At 59.1% G+C, this 16,167-nt stretch overlaps 1 protein-coding gene across 1 annotated transcript in view; it reads right to left on the bottom strand.

Moving 5' to 3' along the window:
* The window catches only part of AMZ1 (archaelysin family metallopeptidase 1), a 30,837-nt gene extending 15,581 nt beyond the window's left edge, over positions 1–15,256 (bottom strand). The window contains exon 1 of the mRNA XM_044234035.1: positions 15,185–15,256. The gene's annotated coding sequence lies outside the window, so the exon portion shown is untranslated. The remainder of the gene's footprint in view (positions 1–15,184) is intronic.
* Positions 15,257–16,167: the final 911 nt, after the last annotated feature.

Raw genomic sequence — 16,167 nt, 5'->3', positions numbered from 1 at the left:
GCACCACGTGTCTGTATGGCCCCACTGTTTTTCAGAACCGTCTTGCCAATGACCCTCGAGCTTGAAGGGGTCAGCAGCCAATACAACGCGCCGCTGAGTCCCAGGTGGGGCCGTCTCCGCTTGAACCCTGGGGCAGGTGGGACCGTTGCTACCCACGTTTCCAAGAGGGAGCGGACGATGTAGAGCGAGGTTCAAAAGAATTGTCCCTACACAACAAAGGCAGTCCTGAGAGGAAAATATATAGCAGTACAAGCTTTTCTCAAGAAACAAGAAAGGTCTCAGGTACGCAACCTAACCCTACACCTAAAGGAGCTGGAGAAAGAACAAGAAAGAAACCCTAAGCCCAGCAGGAGAAGAGAAATCATAAAGATCAGAGCAGAAATCAATGAAATAGAAACCAAAAAAACAATAGAACAAATCAATGAAACTAGGAGCTGGTTCTTTGAAAGAATTAATAAAATTGATAACCCCCTGGCCAGACTTATCAAAAAGAAAAGAGAAAGGACCCAAATAAATAAAATCATGAATGAAAGAGGAGAGATCACAACTAACACCAAAGAAATACAAACTATTATAAGAACATACTATGAGCAACTCTACGCCAACAAATTTGACAATCTGGAAGAAATGGATGCATTCCTAGAAACATATAAACTACCAAAATTGAACCAGGAAGAAATAGAAAGCCTGAACAGACCCATAACCAGTAAGGAGATTGAAACAGTCACTAAAAACCGCCAAACAAACAAAAGCCCAGGGCCAGACGGCTTCCCCGGGGAATTCTACCAAACATTTAAAGAAGAACTAATTCCTATTCTCCTGAAACTGTTCCAAAAAATAGAAATGGAAGGAAAACTTCCAAACTCATTTTATGACGCCAACATCACCTTGATCCCAAAACCAGACAAGGATCCCATCAAAAAAGAGAGCTATAGACCAATATCCTTGATGAACACAGATGCGAAAATTCTCACCAAAATACTAGCCAATAGGATTCAACAGTACATTAAAAGGATTATTCACCACGACCAAGTGGGATTTATCCCAGGGCTGCAAGGTTGGTTCAACATCCGCAAATCAGTCAATGTGATACAACACATCAATAAAAGAAAGAACAAGAACCATATGATACTCTCAATAGATGCTGAAAAAGCATTTGACAAAGTACAGCATCCCTTCCTGATCAAAACCCTTCAAAGTGTAGGGATAGAGGGCACATACCTCAATATCATCAAAGCCATCTATGAAAAACCCACCGCAAATATCATTCTCAATGGAGAAAAACTGAAAGCTTTTCCACTAAGGTCAGGAACACGGCAGGGATGTCCATTATCACCACTGCTATTCAACATAGTACTAGAAGTCCTAGCCTCAGCAATCAGACAACAAAATTAAAGGCATCCAAATCGGCAAAGAAGAAGTCAAATTATCACTCTTCACAGATGATATGATACTCTATGTGGAAAACCCAAAAGACTCCACTCCAAAACTGCTAGAACTTGTACAGGAATTCAGTAAAGTGTCAGGATATAAGATCAATGCACAGAAATCAGTTGCATTTCTCTACACCAACAACAAGACGGAAGAAAGAGAAATTAAGGAGTCAATCCCATTTACAATTGCACCCCAAACCATAAGATACCTAGGAATAAACCTAACCAAAGAGGCTAAGAATCTATACTCAGAAAACTATAAAGTACTCATGAAAGAAATTGAGGAAGACACAAAGAAATGGAAAAATGTTCCATGCTCCTGGATTGGAAGAATAAATATTGTGAAAATGTCTATGCTACCTAAAGCAATCTACACATTTAATGCAATTCCTATCAAAGTACCATCCATCTTTTTCAAAGAAATGGAACAAATAATTTTAAAATTTATATGGAACCAGAAAAGACCTCAAATAGCCAAAGGGATATTGACAAAGAAAGCCAAAGTTGGTGGCATCACAATTCCGGACTTCAAGCTCTATTACAAAGCTGTCATCATCAAGACAGCATGGTACTGGCACAAAAACAGACACATAGATCAATGGAACAGAATAGAGAGCCCAGAAATGGACCCTCAACTCTATGGTCAACTAATCTTTGACAAAGCAGGAAAGAATGTCCAATGGAATAAAGACAGCCTCTTCAATAAATGGTGTTGGAAAAATTGGACAGCCACGTGCAGAAAAATGAAATTGGACCATTTCCTTACACCACACACAAAAATAAACTCAAAATGGATTAAGGACCTCAATGTGAGAAAGGAATCCATCAAAATCCTTGAGGAGAACACAGGCAGCAACCTCTTCGACCTCAGCCGCAGCAACATCTTCCTAGGAACATCGCCAAAAGCAAGGGAAGCAAAGGCAAAAATGAACTGTTGGGATTTCATCAAGATCAAAAGCTTTTGCACAGCAAAGGAAACAGTTAACAAAATCAAAAGACAACTGACAGAATGGGAGAAGATATTTGCAAACGACATATCAGATAAAGGACTAGTGTCCAAAATCTATAAAGAACTTAACAAACTCAACACCCAAAGAACAAATAATCCAATCAAGAAATGGGCAGAGGACATGAACAGACGTTTCTGCAAAGAAGACATCCAGATGGCCAACAGACACATGAAAAAGTGCTCCATATCACTCGGCATCAGGGAAATACAAATCAAAACCACAATGAGATATCACCTCACACCAGTCAGAATGGCTAAAATCAACAAGTCAGGAAATGACAGATGCTGGCGAGGATGCAGAGAAAGGGGAACCCTCCTACACTGTTGGTGGGAATGCAAGCTGGTGCAACCACTCTGGAAAACAGCATGGAGGTTCCTCAAAATGTTGAAAATAGAACTGCCCTATGACCCAGCAATTGCACTACTGGGTATTTACCCTAAAGATACAAACGTAGTGATCCAAAGGGGCACGCGCACCCGAATGTTTATAGCAGCAATGTCCACAATAGCCAAACTATGGAAAGAACCTAGATGTCCATCAACAGATGAATGGATCAAGAAGATGTGGTATATATACACAATGGAATACTATGCAGCCATCAAAAGAAACGAAATCTTGCCATTTGCGACAACATGGATGGAACTAGAGCGTATCATGCTTAGCGAAATAAGTCAAGCGGAGAAAGACAACTATCATATGATCTCCCTGATATGAGGAAATGGTGATGCAACATGGGGGCTTAAGTGGGTAGGAGAAGAATCCATGAAACAAGATGGGATAGGGAGGGAGACAAACCATAAGTGACTCTTAATCTCACGAAACAAACTGTGGGTTGCTGGGGGGAGGGGGTTGGGAGAAGGGGGATAGGGTTATGGACATTGGGGAGGGTATGTGCTTTTGGGTAAATTGGAAGGGGAGGTGAACCATGAGAGACTATGGACTCTGAAAAACAATCTGAGGGGTTTGAAGTGGCAGGGGAGGTTGGAGGTTGGGTTAACAGGTGGTGGGTATTATAGAGGGCACGGCTTGCATGGAGCACTGGGTGTGGTGAAAAAATAATGAATACTGTTTTTCTGAAAATAAATAAATTGGAAAAAAAATAAAAATAAAAACAACAAAAAAAAAACACCTCTCAAAGTACCTGGCACAAAGCAAAAAAAAAAAAAGAATCGTCCCTAGAGCCACCAAGCTGGGAACAGGCGGGGCGGGGCGGGGAGCAGGAATGCACCTGTAATGGGCTTCATCACCCAGAGCAGTGGGAGCCCCCATCACCCAGAGCCCCGGGAGCCCCCATCACCTGAAGCCGCATTGCCCAGAGTGGTGGGCGATCCATCACCCAGAGAGGTGGGCCCCCATCAGCCGGAGCAGCGGGAGCCCCAATCACCCGGACCAGTGGGGATCCCACCTTCTCCACTGGACTCCAGCACAAAGCTGGCAATTTGCAACAAGGTATGGACATGGGGCTGCCTGGAGAAAGCATCAGCTGCATGAACACACAAACCAAATCACAGGGCCTGGGGAGGGGCCCTCGCAGGCAGGCTCTCCATGGAGCCAGAAGGACCCAAGAGAAGATCTGGCTTTTCAGAGGTTGCTGTGTTTTGGGGGGGGGGGTGCAGCATGGCGCGCACAGGGTCAGCTTCCCTCCTTCCTTTGTCCGTTCCATTGGACGGACAGTCCGTGAGCACCTGCTCACGCATGGGGCTTGGCCAACTCCCCCTGGACCAAATAGGCACAGGTCCCTGGCCTTCGGGAGCTTAAATTCCAGCAACGTAAGGCAGACAGTACAAGGTAGTAAAAGTGGATACCAGGTGGGGGGTGTTAAAAGAGGAAAAATGGCCCCGGGGAGAAAAGGCAGAGCTGTCTGGGGGCCCACTGAGAAGACAATGTCCCCAAAGCCTGGAAGTGGCCAGGGAGGGTCTGGGGCCTGTGTACCAAGTGAAGAAGCAGGTGCAAAGGCCCTGTGGGTAGCTTCAGGGGCAATGAGGAGACCGGTGTGGTGGGAGGAGGGATGGAGAGACAGGCACGGATAAGGCCATGCTGAGAGCTCTGGCCTCCCCCTGGGGGGTGTGGGGGGGTACTCCGTGTGCACGTCTTGCCCACCTCCCCCCCAGTGGGCCAGCACCATACTGTGCAGACGCTGGACCCTCTGGCCAGCTTTCCGGGTCGGCTGTGAGCTCCTCGCCATCCAGGGCCCTAGGGGTCGGGGAAAGAAGGCCACTCAGGAGACCCTGGTTGAGGGAGTCCTTTGACTTTCAACCCTATGGCCTCAGTGTCCTCCTGGGCAGGAGGGAGAAGGCACCATCCCAGGTGGGGGACGGGGAGCTGCCTTGAGCCCCCGACACCATGCACACTCACGGTTTATTTCTGGACATGGGTGCCCTGACCCTGTTCCTCCGCCCTTGCCTCTCCCCACACCTTCCACTCACGAGCGTTCTCGGGGTACCCAGTAACACTGTGACACATTCCCGCCAGCTGTAACCACCCCCATTCATTCCCTTGCTGTCCCAGCCGGCTTGGGATCCTTCCGTCATTGACAGCAGTCTAAAAACTAGCTCTCAGGGCAGCCCGGCTTTCCTGGACGCTTGGGAGGGCCTGTGTCAAGGGCAGACGGAAGCAGCCCCAGTCGGCAACCCGCCCCGCTGCCAAGTCCACACCCTGAGCCCCTCAGGGCCTCCATCCTCTAAACCCCAAGCTAGGTTTTTGACCCAACACCTCATGAGGACCCACAACTACCCAAAACGTAGCTGCCAGTATTCACCCACCGTATAAGCCAAGGAGACGGAGGCCAGAGAGGGGAAGCCACCTGCCTGGGGATGCACAGCTCCAAAGCTTTGGAGGAGGCTCTCCTGCCTCCCGCGACAGCGCCCCTCACTCCGGGCCTCATTTCCAGGTCCTCCTCCCATGAGAGCCTCCCCCCCGCAGGGGTTATCCTGTCCGTGTGCTCGCCCACATCCCCCGCACCACACTCCGCTCTGGGGTCCATGGCCCCCGGACGCCCCCCCCCCAGCCCAGGCACAGCCCCAGGAAATCAAGAATGCCTCCTCTGTACGGAACGTCCAACAGCCCTGCCACGTCTGTCCCCGGTGGGAATCGGACCCAAACTGTAAGCCTCGGGCTCAGTTCCGCCGTCCCCACAGAACCCAGTCCCGTGGCACAGGAAAGGCCCAGAAGGCGCGTCTGGGAGCCTCAGGCACAGACCCGGGTGCCAGAGTTTGGGGAAACGTGGCCGGCAGTTCCGAAGGAGGCTGGCCAGGCCCCGTGCGCAGCCCGTGATGCCTGCTGGGGCTTCGCCACGCAGACAGACCACGGGGATCCCCAGGAGCTCTGGCACACGTGGGCTACAGGCGCCGACCGCCTCTGAACTTAGAACCGAGACACGTGTCAAACACAAGGACAAAGTTCTGCCACCTTCAGCACACGCCCCCACACGTGGCATCACGTGGCCCCTGGAGAAGCCCACCTACACGTGTGAGGAAACCGCCCATTAGGCCTCAGCTTTGTTGCGAGAACAGTTTTGGCCTCGTGGATCCCGCGTAGGGTGTCCAGGATCTACGGAGAACCATGGTCTTCTCCCCGAACCTCCTTCCCTGAGACTCCTGCACACCCGCGGGCAACTGCATGGGGGGGATGGGGCTGGCGCCAGCCGGCGAAACCCCACGCACCCTGTCCTGGCACCGGCCCCGGCCCCACTGGCCACCAGGGGCCCAAAGAGCCTGGGAGGAGCAGCCACACTGGGAGGAGCACACTGGTCTCACACGCGCTGGGGCTGGCAGGTCACTGGGACCTGAGGCTCCAGCTTGGGCACAAGTCTGTTGGAGTCCCTCTGTCTTTCCGTGCCGGTCCCGGCTGTGCCACCCTCTGGCACGCTCCTCTGCATGTGGGTGAGTGCAGCAGGACACGGGGCGCGGGACACACCGGACCTCCTCCTGCATCGTCTCACGGGAGCCCCTCTGACGTGCGAGGTCGCGGGCACTGTGTCGGTCCCTGGGCCTCAGACGGAGCCACGTGGCTGGATGGCAGCCAGCCCGTGTCTCTGAGCCGTGCCTCACGATGGGGCCCGAGCTCCTATGTGCTGACTGCGTCCCCGAAGCAGGGGACGTTGAACTGTGGACACCGGGTGGCACGTGTCCTCTCCTGAGGGCAGGGATGACTGCACGGCCCTTCCACACTGGGGCCTTGGCCATGCTGTTCAGCCGACCCCTCCGAACCTCTGGGGTGCCCATGTCCCCTGTCTGAGCCTCTGCTTTGCTGGAAGGGCAGGCTGCCCAACCCCACAGCACTGCGCCCTTGTCCCCGACGGACTGGACAGAGGCCCGAGCCTCTGGGCAAGAAACACTCTGATTCTTGTTATTCTGAATACGCTCCGCACAACAGCCCAGCAGCTGCAGGGAGCCCTTCAGGAGCCCGGGCCCAGCCCTCGGGAATCTAGAGCAGCTGCACGCGAAAGGCGCGGTGACGGCTTCGTGCTGCTCCGAGGGCTTCCGTTTGCCGAGGGGGTACCCAGGGCTTAGAGCACAGGGGCAAAGGTCTGGGAGTGGGACCCGGGTCTCCTGCTGCGGCTCCCTTCACCGGTGAGCCCTGAGCCCTAGCCTAGACTCGGGACGCCCTCCCTTTCCCTTCCCCGTGCCCCTCCCTTTCCAGACGCCAGCCATGCGCCTAACTTCCGTGTCTCTCCTGCGGCCTTGTTTTCCTGGGGCTGTAACAGCACACTGAGCCTCCCTGCCCAGGAGCACGGGGGTCCCTGAGGCCCCTCCGAAGGAGCAGGAGGGGAGGAGCCCTGCGTGGGGTGAGCTTCTCGGGGTCCCTACCACCCCATGGTTGAGGGGGCTCCATGCCCTCTTTCCCTCACCCTGGACTCTGCTGCTGCCTGTCTGCTTCCAGCACCTGGGCCATGCTGTCCTGGGCTGCCAATGGCCCTGTCCCTCCCCAGACCCCTGCACGGCGGGGTGTCTCCTCTGCGGGGCTGGCTGGGAAGTCCCGCTCTGGCCCTGAGCTCGGAGCACCAACCCTGCCCCAAACCACCCTGGCACGCTGTCCCGACACTCCCCACCTCCTGCCCCGGGGCCGTGCGGGGAGCTCCGTTTCCCCACAGCCAAGCGGAGGTATGTCCGCCCCCAGGGCGTCCTCAGGGCTCATGCAACCGGACCCGTACTGCACCGCAGCCCAGTCAGCCCAGACACTGCTACCTTCGCTCCGGCCCCCATGGGGTCCCCACACCCCCCAGGCTTCCCATCCCCCATGTGATGCCCATGACCTTCGCACCTCATCCCTACCTTGCAGCCCCGCATCCTCGGGAACTGGCAGAAGCAGTGCGACGGAGGGCAGCATGGACACCTGTCGTGGGGTCCCCGTGGGACCTCAGCACCGGGGCAGAGACTAACTAGGGTGGGACCCCGTGGAAGGTGTGATGGAATCGTCAGGCAGGAGCGGGGCTGCTCGCTGCTGCCGTCTGAACCCCGCGCCGTCCACCAGCGGGCAGAAGGCTGATTGGAACTCCCGGGCCCCAGGCATGGCTGCTGACCTCCACGAAGCTCGGGCAGAGCACGCCTGGGACTTCCTGCCGCTCCCAGAAACACATGGGAGAGGGCAGGGGGTGGAGCCTGAGCTCCTGGACCCAAACAGGTGAGGCAGGTAAGACCCCAGGTGAGGCAGGTAAGCCCGCACGGTCCAGGGAAGGCCCCAGGTGAGGCAGGTAAGCCCGCACGGTCCAGGGAAGGCCCCAGGTGAGGCAGGTAAGCCTGCACTCAAGCAGCAGTTACCTCAGTAATGTGGGGTACAACTCCAGTATATGACACACATCCAGTTCTGTCACCGTGCCCGCCAGAACTCCCCCTGGATTTGGCGGTCCTCCTGTAAGAATGGAATGACTTTCCAGGACTTTTCTGTGCCAGGCACTCTGAGCGTGCTGCACAGGTGCCCTCATTTCAGCATCTCAACGAGCCTGAGCTCTGTTGTCCCCATTTTATGGACAAAAAACTGAGAGCAGCCTCAGTGCAGAGCGGGGAATGTTCTAGAGTCGGTGGAGCCAGCCCTGATGGCCACCCGAGGCCCCGTGGCCTTGGGTGTGCCTTAGGGGCTTCCACCATTCGCCCCCAAAGAACTTTGACTGAGGACCGGTCCCGTCTGGAGGATTTTGCAAAGACTTCCCAGCAAGCCCGGGGAGGCATACAAATCGTCCTGCGCCAGGGGGCCGGTGGTCAACCATCTAGACTTGGTACTCAGGCAGCTGGGCCAGGGAAAGCCCTTTCCCATCTGAGCTCCTTTCCCACCTGCAGGACGGAGATGCCAAAGGTCCTGGCTCCACAGGGCAGGGCGTGGGAACAGCCCCTCGGCTGGGTCACCTGCAGAGCACCGGCTGGAGGGGGCTTCCGTGACAGTCCCCTGAAACTCAGTATGTGTACCCCTGCACCTCCCTAGATACACTGAATGTCCCCTCCAGGGGGTGGGCCAGGGGCTGGGTGACGCGGTCACCTCCGGTAATCCTTATGCCAACAGCGGGCAGGAAGCCCTGTCATCCCATGTTACAGATAGGGACATAGAGGCTCAGGGAGTCCCGGAAACGGACACTGAGTTCCGTGCGGTTCCTGAGGTGCATCACGTCATCTCGTCCCAAGCCCCAGTCCTCATCCTGACCTCACGCAGCTCTGGACGCCACCCGGCACGGTCGTGGTGGTCTTCCTCCCGGGTCTCTGTGTTCTCTTCCGGAACATTCCGCCCCACCCCCGTGGCCTTGGCTCCTGCTCCGCGGCTCATGAAGCCCTGACTGTGCAGGGTGCACGGACCCCTCCCTCTCTCCCCTGCTCAGCCAGGTCCAGTCTGCAGTTCATACGACGATTGTGTGCAGCGGAGCCCGGTTTCCTGCTCACCATCCATCCCTCCCTCCCCATGCGGGGACTCGAGTGCTCTGGGAGGCGTCTGGATCAGAGCCTGGGACGTAGCAGACGGTCAGTGAGTATGTGCTGGATGAAGAAACCCTTTATGCCGTCAGAGGAAAGGCTACCTCTTTCGTTCGTGTCCAACTGAGGTCACATATTCCCCCAAACATCTATCGGCACCACCTCTGAGCTGGACCAGGAGGGAGTGAAGACTTGATCCAGGCTTCCGGGCCCGTCGAGGTCCCTGATCTGGGACGCTGATGGCACGGATACAGCCTGTGGCTTGGGGCCAAGTCACCGGGCTGACCCTCAGAGTCCTCAGGCCACCTGCCCTGGAAGCGTCAGGTTGGGGATCCCTAAGATATCCCCCGAAGGGTGGGTGAGAGCCACAGAGACTCCCAAGGCAGCCCACCTCCACGGGAACAGGAGCACCCCACCCATCATCACTGCTCCTGCGAGCAGGAAGGAGCACCCCGGCCTAGTCTGGAGTCCTGGGGGCTTCCCCGTGCGTATCCGCAGGGCCGTGCTCCACGCCGAGATGAGGAAGACGGGGCTCATCCCTCTTTCGCACATGGGCCAGATGGCACAGCAGGAGCTGCCAGCGGGAGGAAATGCGAGCTCTGGGGGCAAGGAGTCTGAGACCCACTTAGGACACCTTGGCCATGGTGAGGAGAGGTGGGGGGACGCTGGGTTTGGAGCATGAGCCGGCATGCTGTGGACCCGTCCCTCTCCTGACACCCTCACCGGCACCCCTTCCTGGCCGCGTGGCCAGGACAGACCAGGGACAAGATTGTTGGGGGGGGGGGTGTTGGCACAGCCAGTGGCCTAGAGGGGAGGGCCGTCCAGGAGGGAGGATGGGAAGGGGGCCTCCGGGCCGGGTTCTCAGGTTTCTGGGGCTTTCCCTGGATGAAGCTGTCCTATCGAGTGGAGGTAAGGAGTAAGGAGTGAAGGGCAGGGGGCAAACGGGCGGGGCCCTACCGTTCTTTCAGGAGATGTGGTGTGACGGGGAATGAGACCAGAGGAGCTGGGGAGTACAGACAGAGAATGCTCTAGAATGGGGTCTGGGAGATGCCGGGGGAGGGGCCAGGGCTGATGTCTGCGCTGTGGGGGCCGGAGGTGCCCTCACCCCCGGCGAGGGTCCCTTCAACCGTACAGAGAACCCACACCAGATCCTGGCATGCCATTAAAGACCGGGGAGAACAATCTTCTCCCCGTTTACAGAAGCAGCCTTGCCCCCGGCCTTTAGAGCCTGTCCCAGTCTGGACGCTGGAGGTGTGGGGGAGGGTGTCTGCACAGCTGGGGAGAGACACTGGGGACAGCCCTGGAACGAGGTTCCCATAGGGTGAAGGGTGAGGTCCCCTTCTGGCGTCAGGGGACTCCTGGGCTCCCAGAGGGCTGCTGCCCAAGGACCACACACCTGTCTCGGCTACAAATGTGCCCCACCTTGAGCTCCCCAAATCAAGACACGCCAGGATGCCTGGGGCTCCCTCCTGCTGTCCCTCCCCAGGGGTCCCTGCCCCAGCCCCACAGCCCCAGGTTATCAGGCCTCCCCGCTGACAGCACACGGACCTCCCGGTCCTGAGTCCGCTTGCACGGCCATCTGCCTGCCATCACCCAGGAAAGCACGGGAGTGGGCCAGGCAGGGTGTGTGGGGCCGTGCAGCCCATCCCCCCATCTGTGGGGCCCAGACAGACCCACCAATTCAAGCAACCACTGTCCTGAGTCCCAACCACACTGGGCGCTGGCTTGGGACCCCAAAAGCTCGGCGAACAGGTGAGGGCAGGGAGCGGGCACCCCAGGCTCCCAAATGTCACCTGGATGGCCGGGAAGCCTCTCCCGCCTCCTGGCCCCTGTAGTTGGGGGAGAAGCTTCCCCACAGACTTCTGGGAGGCAAGGTGCTCCTCCCCACTGCTCTGCCCTGCCGGGCGCCGCCAACTCCCATGAATTCCCTCTGTCCCTTCCCCAAGGGCCCTACCTGGGGTTGATGGCTGGGGAGCCGGCCGGAGGGAGAGACCGAGGGGCTCTGTTCTCAAGGCCCCTGAGCGGGGGGTCCTCCTTCTCTCCCACGGCCAGGGCATCCGGGCTCCCGTGGGGCCCCCACAGCCAGCGGCCGTGAGAGTAGTGCCCGGCTCCGCCCAGGGCCAGCGGCGAGTGTGGTCCCAGCCCCGCACGGCAGCCCCGTGGCAGGAGCGGGCTCCACGTGCAGGGGGAGGCCCCGTCTGAAGGCTGTCCTTACCGCTCCAGCTCCGGTCTGGCCCCCAAGCTGCCCTGTTTCTCTCTGGAAACCTCTATGCTAAGGGATCCCTTTGAGCCAAGTGTCGCCCTGCTCTGGACCGCCGGCCCCCGGGCCCTCCCCAGCCGCCCACCCGTCTGCCTGGCCTCAGTCTGGACAAACAAGTGCCCCCACGGATGGCTGAGGGATTTGTCATCATGGGCGTCTGTTGCTTAAACCGTAAGAAATGATGTGACAACAAACGTCCATTGTAGCAGATTTGGAAAACTCTGAAAAAGCAAGGGAAACAAAGAAGACCCTGTCGTGTAACCCTCGCAAGGGCGTCTCTCGACTTGCTGCTGGACATCCTTCCCAGAATCTTTTTGCTCCGTGTCCGAACCTATTTCTCAGGGGTCCGCGCCCCACGTCTGGCCCCGCGGGCGGCGCCCTCCCCGACAACGAGTGGAAACGGGCGACCCCACCTGGGTGCGTGGTGTTTCGTGGACGAGTCACCTGGTTCGGGATGTTTAGTTTTTTTTTCCCCAGGTTCCCCGCTATTTTACGAGTGCACCATCTGTGCTGATCTTACTTCTGTACATCTTTGCGGCCCGTGTGTCCGGCTCTCTCCCCCTCGGGATAAATGCCCACACACAGAGTCTGGCTCACGGGGCTACACGTTGGACGCACGGCAGGGTTCTCCCCGTGGGGGTCAGAGACCCGGGAGCCACACGCCTCCCCGCCCGCCCCTCCGCGCTGCCCCCGGGACACACTGGCCGCGGACCCCAGACCACTCCGGTGATGTCTCCTCATTAGAGTCGGTTCTCAAAACAGGCCGTGATGTCAAAGTCCAGCTCCAGGCTCACTGCCATCCTCTGGCCAGGCAGACAGGGTCTGGGGAAGCGCCCGCATCTCCCTGCACCTGCTCCCTGGGAGGGGTTGGGTAGAGGCCCGTCTGCAGCCTCAGAATGGGAATAAGGTCTTTGTAGAAGGAATTAAGGTAAGAACTTGAAGAGGAGATCATCCTGGATCAGAGTGGCCCTAGATCCGACGGCAGGTGTCCTTCTCAGTGACAGAAGACGACGCAGGGAGGCCACGTCGTGGTGACCCCCACGGCCAACACGCAGGGTGTGACCACAAGCATGGGAGGCCGGGGCCGCGGGAAGAACCCTCCTCCAGAGTGTCTAGAAAGAGCACGGCCTCTCCAGGACGGAGAGCATGGGTCTCGGCTGTTTCCCAGCCCTGTGGTCTGTGGGACTCGTCGTAGCCTCAGGAAACTGATCCCGGGCTGCAAATAGGAAACCCGTCCACAGGGCTGTTGCCGGGGCCAGGAAGCCCTCCGTCGGCCCCGAGAACGAGGCAGCCGTCATCCAGCAAAGCTCAGACAGCTGCGGCGTGCGGGGTGCTGGGCGGGGGGGCGGGCCACCCTTCTGTCCGCTGGCAGCAGACACGGCAAGGGCCGACAGAGCACTGTGGTCGGCGCTGGAGAGCCTGTGCAGCGTGAGGCGGGCCAGTGGCCTGGGGGGCTGCAGGTCAGAGTGGGTGGGGCCTCTGGGGAAAGGACTATCCGAGGGATTAGGGGGATGAAGGGCTCAGGAAGGGGAGCAGGGCGATATGGGGGGCGGGGCGGGGGTGGTCAGGGGCCTTGGAACGAAGGCAAGGGGACTGACAGCCCAGCACGGACGTTCATGTCTCCCACTAGGTCCCCTGGGAGCCGTGCGGGGGAGGCGGGAACATCAGGCCCAGGCTGTGGGAGGATCTTACCCTGCTGCTCAGTGGGACCTGGGGTCAGCTCGAATGGAGCAGGGATGTGGACTCAGGGCCTCCCTGCCCGTGCCGCAGCTCCCCCAGGCCTCCGGTCCCAGCACTGCTCCTGAGGTTGAGCTGTGGTCCCTGGAAAGTGAAGCTCAGCCCCCGCCCACCCACCAGCCTAGAACCGCACCCTGGGCTCCCGGGCACTCCCAGCTCCCGGAGCTGCAGCTCCTCACCTCCAGCTCGGGCAGCCACGGGTTGGTGGGGGGGGGGGTGGGCAGACAGAAGCCCTTGGCGTTGGAGGTGGGAGAGATGGCAGTGAGGGGCAGAGCAGGGCTGGAGCTGCCAGAGGGCCCAGCCTGGCGGGGCCACCTCCGAGCTCTGGATCAATATCCCTTCGAGCCAGGCTCACAAAGTCGTGTGCCCCCAGAGAGCAGCCAGGCACCGAGGGGCCGCCCCAACACACCACACAAGGAGGGCCCTCCCCATGGGCTCGGCCAAGCCTGAGGGGGCAGTGGGGGTCCAGGAGGGCTGCTCTGGCCAACGTCCCCTCCACCTGTGTCTGCCTCCCTCTGGGGCATCCCCTTGCCTCTCCTGGTTTGGGGAGGTCAGGGGACTAGAGAGAGTCCCCCCACTCTTCTCAGAGACACAGAGACACTGGGTGGGCAGGAGGCTAGGACACACACCCTCTCCGGGGGAGGCAGCCCTGTGTCCTGGGGACACCAGTCCCCGTCAGGGTCACCTGGACTCCAGAAGTGGCTCACCTGGGCCCCAGGGACCACAGCCCCTGCTCTGGGCCCCAGCAGCCACTGGCATAACAGCTCCATCCCCAGGGCCCAGCTGAGCCTGCGCAGGCCCAGCACTGGAGGAGGAGCTCAGCCAGGGAAGGTGGTAGGGGAGGGGTCCTGAGTGGGGCCAGACACTACTGGGCTGCAGGGGTTCAGTAAGCCAGTGTCACGGCGTCTCCCACCAGCCAGAGCAGGGAGGGTGGTGGAATGAGGTACAAGCTGCATGACCCCCTTTCCAGGTAAGGCCGTGAGCCCCCTGCAGCCACATCCACACCCCGGCCCGGAGCTACAGCAGCTGAGCGTGGGTGCCAAGGACACGGGCGCGCTCCCTGAGTGTCAGGAAGTCCCACCTGGAGGGGGGTCTCCCAGACGGGCCTGCTGGGTGCAGTGCACACCCGCCCCACTGGGAGGGCCGGAGCAGCAGGAGCTGGAGCCCCAGGCAGCGGTGGGGTCCGGCCCATCCGAGCCCCAAGCTCTGAGCCTGTTCTGGGAGCTCCTGGTGGGGCAGCCCCGGGGACACAATCACCCCACCTTCGGGGTGCACCCAAGCCTCCCCCCATGCCCTCTCCCCACAGCATCTCCCAACCCAGGAGACGCTCCCTCACCCCCACGGTCACCGGGGAGCCTCTGGTCAACTCCCAGGTGATCTCCTGACCAGCCCTAGCCCCAGCCAGACTGCCCAACCTCACCTGGGGGATGGTCCAGGCCTCCCTGCGGCCCCCTCCAGGCCACGCACCCCACAGAGGCCTCTGAAGAAGTCCCCTTGCTCTCGAAGTCCAGGCTTCCCCCTGGAGCCCCTCGGCCCCCCGTATCCCACACGTGCCCCTGGCTCTGTGTGTCCCAGAGGCTATCTTCTTTCTGCCTCTGGGGTCCCTCTGCCTAGAAGGCATCCCGCAGCCCTCACCTGGGGTTCCCAAACTGGGACGGAGCCCCTCCCCGTGCAGGTGACCTCCCCACCTGCTCCAGGCTGCCTCCTTCCCTCCCAGCCCACCTCCAGGCCCTTGGGGGGCAGCACCTTCTACCGGGAGCCCCGGCCCTCCTTGGCAGGGGCGACGCCCACTCCACCATGAGCCCAAGCGCGACTTCTTCCCAGAAGCCCTCCTCACACGCGCCTCACCTGGTTCAGCGGTGGTCCTCAGCGAGGAATGGCGCGCTGTGGGCTGGGACGCCGAGGCCACCTCTGTCACGCTCCCGTCCGTGTCCTACGAAGCACTCAGACCAGGCGGGTGCGCTGCCAAGCCTCGCGGCCCATCAGCCCCGCCCCTGCACACGGCCGGTCTGCACGTGGCACGCCCAGCGCACGGGCTCGGACACCCCTGCCTCCATCCGCACACGGGCACAGGGCACGCCTGGCCGCGCCCACCTGCGGGCAGCCCCGCCCGAGCCCTCACTGCCCTCCCCCCACACACAGGTCACACACGCGCTGCCGGGCTGCCGCTCGCTCATGCCATCCCCGCCACCCTCACTGCAACAGGCGCCCAAGCTGCTGTTTGCCGCCTCTGCCTGCTGGCGTGTTTGCCAAGCAGTTTCCATGGCGACACATCTTGGCTCTGACGGGAACAGACGAGTGCAGGGAAGACTGTCTCCACAGAGGGGACGAGGCTCAAGGTCTCTGCCCTCAGGCTCCCAGGCAGGCAAGGGGGGTGTGGTTCGCTGTGGAGACAGCCCCCCCAAACCCTGAACCAGGCTTGCACACAGGTTTTCCTCTTGCTACTTACTGCGGGCTGACTTTGGTCACTCAGTCATTCAACAAATCTCCCATGCTGGCTGCAGTACCTGGGTGTGGGCCTGGCTCCGGAAGGACTTGGTGTGGTGTCCTGAGGCTGGGCTATTGTTCCCACCGGCCCGCTGAAGACACATCCCAGGCAGGTGAGCAGCTCTGGGAGCACCAAGGCCCAGCCTCCCCCTAACCCCTGGAGGCCAGCTCAAGGGGGCAAGGGTTCAGGGATCCCCCTCTGTGGAAGATCAACCCCAAAGCCGCCCCAATTCTCCAGCCCTCCCTGAATCACCCATGTGCCCTTTGCAGAAACTCCTGTCAGGAGGTGGAGCCCATATCCCACCTTGAATCCGAGCCTGTCTCGTGACATGGTTGGGCCAGTG

Source organism: Neovison vison, chromosome 14 (assembly GCF_020171115.1).
Source record: "Neovison vison isolate M4711 chromosome 14, ASM_NN_V1, whole genome shotgun sequence".
NCBI lineage: Eukaryota > Metazoa > Chordata > Mammalia > Carnivora > Mustelidae > Neogale > Neogale vison.
The sequence above is the reverse complement of the archived record's forward strand: the minus strand, read 5'-3'. Positions and strand labels throughout refer to the sequence as shown.